The sequence below is a fragment of the Gossypium hirsutum genome, chromosome A06 (genome assembly GCF_007990345.1).
Source record: "Gossypium hirsutum isolate 1008001.06 chromosome A06, Gossypium_hirsutum_v2.1, whole genome shotgun sequence".
Classification (NCBI taxonomy): domain Eukaryota; kingdom Viridiplantae; phylum Streptophyta; class Magnoliopsida; order Malvales; family Malvaceae; genus Gossypium; species Gossypium hirsutum.
The window spans coordinates 56,834,242-56,840,351 of NC_053429.1; the positions used below are offsets into that span (position 1 = coordinate 56,834,242).

General features: G+C 37.9%; 1 non-coding gene across 1 annotated transcript; it reads right to left on the reverse strand.

The window, feature by feature from the left end:
- Positions 1 to 1,863: 1,863 nt before the first annotated feature.
- LOC121231732 (small nucleolar RNA R71) lies at positions 1,864 to 1,970 on the reverse strand. The gene has a single exon (XR_005929787.1). It is a non-coding gene; the product is annotated as a small nucleolar RNA R71 (small nucleolar RNA).
- Between the last annotated feature and the right edge of the window lie 4,140 nt (positions 1,971 to 6,110).

Genomic DNA, 6,110 nt, shown 5'->3' on the forward strand with positions numbered 1-6,110 from the left:
GTCGACCAAGGCTTTCACGATTCACACGGCCGGGCCATTGACCCACACGGCCGTGTGTAACTTAACGGATCGAACACAGCCTGGCAACCACGTCACACGGCCACGTCACACGGCCGTGTCCCTGCTGAGCCCAAGTTAAGTCCAATTCGGAAAAGGCCACTTTGGAGAGTTTCTAAGAATTCCAAAGCCTATAAATACGCACTAAAGGAGGAGGAAAAGGGAGACGGAGAAGAGGGGTAAGGAATTACCCCAAGGAAGCCGATTGATCCATTTTAGAAGCCGGATTCATCAGACTGAAGATCTCTCCTCAATTCCCTTTTAGGAGTTTTGGGTTTTCTTTATGTTTTGTATTCTTTATTCTTCTGAGATGTTTTCTTATTTAGTTATGAACTAAATCCCCTAAATACCTAAGGGGAATGAAACCTAAGACGAATCTTGTTATTATTTTCTGAATCGTATAAATATTTAACTTGTTCTTAATTATGTGTTCTTAATTCTTGTTTTGATATCCCAGGATACTGATTCAAGGCACGCTCTTATTCAGAGGAGGAATAGACCCTGTCTAAGAGTACATTTTCCATAAATAAGCGGAGTTGATTGCGTGCTTAGAAATAGGGTGACAAGATTTTGTCGGATTAGGGTGAAACCTAATAAGGGGATCCATAAATCGAGTTAATGCAACCCTAGAGTGTTAATTAGAGAAAAGTCTAGGTTATTCAATCTAGGGATTAGACATTATTAGTCTTGAATAGGGATAATAACATAACTTAGGGATCTCTACGGAACAAGTTGAATGAATAAATTGTCCGATTCGGAGCCAAAATAACAAGTAAAGTCTAGGTGGATTTTTCCTTCGGTATTGTCTCAAGTCAATCGATTTTCCCAAAAGCAATTCCCCAATTCTTTTCTCTGTGCATTTTTAGTTTAAATAATTAGTTAATTAAAACAAACCCCGTTTATTCTTAGGCTAGATAATAAAAAGATAGTTATTACTAGTACTTTTGGTTCCCTTGGGTATGATATCCCGGTCTTGCCTTTACTATACTATTATTCGATAGGTGCGCTTGCCTTTTCGTTGTGATAATAGTTAGTCTAGGTTTGATCTTCATTATTAATATTTATTACTTGTTACGAATCATGCGATCAAGTTTTTGGCGCTGTTGCTGGGGAACTGAAATATTTGGAACACTAAATTTTTAGTACTTTAGCCATTTATTTTTCTTGCAATTTTATTTTATTTTATTATTTATTAATTTACTTTTTTTCTCTCTCTTGGCAGATTTTTATAGTTTATGACTAGAAGAAACTCGTCAGGACCATTACTCTTTGATGAAGAAATTGATCGTACAAAATCAAAAAAATTAAAGAGAAATAAGGCGTAGTTTATGCTACATGGAGAATGAGCGAGAAGACGATACTCAAACCCCAACTGACGAGATGGCTGAAAACCCAGACGATCAGCTGCCTCCTGCAATTGCAGCTAATCAAAATCCTGCTCCATGTACTATGTATGATTACGCTAAACCTTATTTAACAGGTGAGTCTAGTATAGTTAGAGCTGCTATTGCTGCGAATAATTTCGAACTAAAACCTAACACAATTCAGATGATACAGCAGTTTGTTCAGTTTGATGGTTTGCAGGATGAGGATCCCAACACGCACTTGGCGAATTTTCTTGAATTTTGCGATACATTCAAAATCAATGGCGTTTCTGATGATGCCATTCGTCTTCAGTTATTTCCCTTTTTGCTGAGAAACAAAGCTAAACAGTGGTTGAACTTGTTACCACGAGGGTCTATCACTACTTGGGAACAAATGACCGAGAAATTTTTACTAAAATATTTTTCGCCAGCTAAAACGGCCAAATTACGTAATGATATCTCTTCTTTTGTGCAGATGGATTTAGGAACACTTTACGATGCATGGGAGAGATACAAGGACTTACTGAGAAGGTGCCCTCACCATGGGTTACCACTTTGGCTGCAAGTTCAAACATTCTACAATGGTGTGAATCCCTCAACAAGACAAATGATTGACGCGGCTGCTAGTGGAACCATCAACAATAAAACACTGGAAGATGCCTATGAATTTATAGAGGAGATGTCACTAAATAACTATCAGTGGCAAGTTATGAGGACAAAGCCAACGAAAATAGCCGGCGTTTATAACATCGATTCAGTCACCGTGCTTTCTAATCAGGTAGAACTTCTCAATAAAAAAAGATTGATAGTTTTCTTGGGTCTACGCAAGTACATCCAATAATGAGGTGTGACTCAAGCGGAGGAGGTGTGCATACAGAATACCAATCCTTCAATCCTACAACTGAAGAAGAACAAGTCAACTATATGGGTAACAATAACTTTAGATCTCAAAATAACCCATACAGTAATACTTATAATGTAGGTTGGAGGAACCACCCCAATTTTTCCTGGGGAGGTCAAGGAAATCCAAAGCCACAAAATCCTCAGGGTTTTCAACAGCCACCTTATCAACAGGAGAAAAAACCAAACCTTGAAGAGATGCTTTCTAAATTCATCTCGGTGTCAGAAACCAGTTTCCAAAATACTGAGACAGCACTTAAGAATCAACAAGCATCGATCCAAGGACTCGAAACTCAGATAGGCCAGTTGTCCAAACTAATCTCCGAACAACCACGAGGTAGCCTACCAAGTAATACTGAACCTAATCCGAGGGAACACCTCAATGCAATTAGCACTCAAAATAAGGATGGACTCATTGCACTCGAGCCAGAAACACAGTAAGACAACGCGATGAACAAAGGACGAGAAGAGGTAAATAATAATGATCCCAAACAAGTAAGTACAAATCATGAACTTCGTGTGCCATATCCTAAAGCGATGATGAAAGACAGAACAAAAGAACAATTCGGTAAGTTTGTCAAACTCTTAAAGAAATTACATATTAACTTACCCTTTATTGAAGTTCTTTCGCAGATGCCCAACTCAGCAAAATTCTTAAAGGAACTTCTGAGCAATAAAAGGAAATTAGACGCTACATCGCACGTGGAACTCAATGCAGTCTGCTCAGCTATTCTAAAGAATGAGCTACCTAACAAATTAAAAGATCCAGGGAGTTTTACAATTCCTTGTTTAATTGGTAGTCTATTTGTGAATAATGCTTTAGTTGATCTAAGAGCAAGTATAAATGTTATGCCGTATAAAATTTTTAAACAACTAGGTTTCGGAAAACCCAAACAAACTAGGATGAGCATACAATTGGCTGACAAAATAGTTAGATTTCATAAGGGTATTATTGAAGATGTTCTCGTTAAAATTGATAAATTTATTTACCCAGTAGAATTCATTGTCTTAGATATGGATGAGGATAACGAGGTACCTTTAATTTTGGGACGACCCTTTTTAGCAGCTGCCAGAACCATTATTAATGTAGGCACCCGAGAGCTAACACTTCGTGCAGGTGACGACGCAGTAACACTTCAAGTACGCGACTTAGTCAAAACCTCTAAGACTCAAGTTAATGCTATAAAACCTGTCAATGATAAAACTAATATTCACTCGTCCTTGCAGGAATTTCTTCAAACCAAGACAACAGAGACAGTGCGCTACTACATGAAGAGAACAAAGATGTCCATGAAGAACGAAGACTACGGATAGAGGAGCTAGACGAATGGCGAGAACACAAACCGAGAACAAGTGATAAACTGAAACTACGTAAAAACAAGCTCGATACCTCTCTTAATCAACTTAAGGTTGGTGATACAATCTTACTAGATGCCTTTGATCCTCACATTGTCACTACCACACCAAATGAGGAAATCCCTCTTACGGTACTCAGTATTTGCCCATTTGGTACGGTTGAGAAGAGTCATCCCAAGTTCGGTACTTTTAAGGTAAACAACTCCCGATTAAAACCTTATTTTAAAATTGACAACATGAATAAGGAGTATGAACTCCTCGAACCACCATGATCATTCAACAGAGAGGTAAGTCAAGCTTAGACTATAAATAAGCGCTTTTCGGGAGGCAACCCAAGCATTAACATTATTAATTTCTTTAAATTCTGATATCTATCTCCTAACCTACTAATAGAAATCTTGAATACAGGTGTTTCCATAGAGATACGGCCAATCACAATGTCGTGCTTAAGGCCGTGTGCCCAACACGGAGGGAAACATAGTCGTGCGATATGACCGTGCAAAAACAGGGTAAATGATTTTCCCTAAAACATGGGGTACAGTAAATCCCCACGGCCGTGCTACATGGTCGTGGGTGCACTTGATAGGAAAAACACGGGCGTGGGGATGGAAACCCACAGGTGTGCCAAGGACAACGCTCAATTCTGTTTCTTTGACACGAGAGTACGACATGCCCGTGCCCTTCAGCCATGTACAACAATCCACGGGCGTGCTACCATAACACACGGGTATGGGAGAAGCAAACAAAGCTAGACACGGCCGTGCAATATGACCGTGCACCACACACGCCCAAGACACACGGACGTGGGAGAATAACCAATCACGACCTAAAATTGCAAAATTTGAAACACACGGGCTTACCCTCATAAGTACACAGGCGTGGCCCTAAGCCGTGTGGCCCTCCCCTATATAAGCAAATCACTGTTCATTTTCTTCTTCCTTTCCAAAGCCCTCCACATCTCATCGCCAGTTCCACCTCACGAACCATCCAGCGATGAGGATATTTAAAAATATTTATTTATCATTTTATGTTTTAAATTGAAACTACTTTTTTTTTAGATTTTAGAATTTTATTTTTAATCATGAATTTCGGTTATTCCTTTTTTTTGAGTACTTATTCTTCCTAATATCCCTAAAAAGTTCCTAATTTTATCACAGTTATATAGAGCTCTTAAGCTCATCATCACAGAGGAACTAAAACTCCACCAAAAAATGGTTCTCCACGACTGCCATGTCCTGCTCGACCACGACAATAGCTACCACTAGATATAATACTCTTTTGGCGCAGGACTTATGGCCTAATGAACCTCTACGACCATCGGAGTATCCTCCTCCACTCTCAAACCGATCACTCTCCAAAACTCTAAATTCAAGGAATTCATCATACAGGAAGTTTCACTTCTCTCCCTATCTTATTTTTATTCTCTAATATCTATCTTTGTACATTGAGGGCAATGTACATCTTAAGTGTAGGGGGTATTTATTAATGATTGCCTTGTTCTCTTAAAAAGCTCTCATATCATATTTAGGATAAATTTTAATTGATTGATGATTTTGATTGATATATCTTGAATTAAAACATAGGGATTTATGCATTGATTATTTAAACTTTAAGACATTAGAGAATCAAGCATAATAAGTTGATTTTTAAGAAATTAAAATTATAGGCTGTTTCCCCAACTCTAGGTATTACTTTGAATAGAATTCACGAGTCTAAACATCAAAAAGCCATAATTTTTGTGAGATTTTTGAGCCTTTTGAGCATCTATTCATCCTTTCATGCTCACTTTTATTATTGCTTTGAGTGCGTCAGTATTGAACTATTATTCTAGAACTTGCTTGATTATGCATGTCGAGACCACACCATTTGATTTGATATGTCAAAATGATTAAGGCACATAGGATTAACCCACTCATGCCATAAAAAGCCTACCTCTGCGATTAACCCCTAGTAAACCCCCTTGAGCCTAACAAGTCATTCCTTGTATTACCCTTAATATTAACCATTAACCCATTATAGTTGAACTCCCCCAAATTAATTTGATCCTTATTTTTGTCGAGATCTGAGTTGAAAAAGTTGCTTAGCTATGTTTTCTTCTTTATTTAACTTGTTCTAAAAAAAACTATGTATGCATTTTTGTAATTTCATATTCTGAGAAGAAACTCTGTTGTATGCAAGTGAAGGTTAACTCTTTTTCTAGTTAGGCAATTTTTCAATTCAATCTTGATTCTAACCCTTTCTTTCAGCTTGTGACCACACCCCCTAACCAAACCTCATTACAACCCTCTAAAGACCTTTTGATTGATGTATCATCTTAAATTATAGTGGTGGAGATTTGATTTTTATGCACGCCTATGGTAATGACTTTTCATTGTTGACTATTGAGTGCTTCATTTATTGTCCTTAAACACCTCGAGTGATTTGAGTGAATCT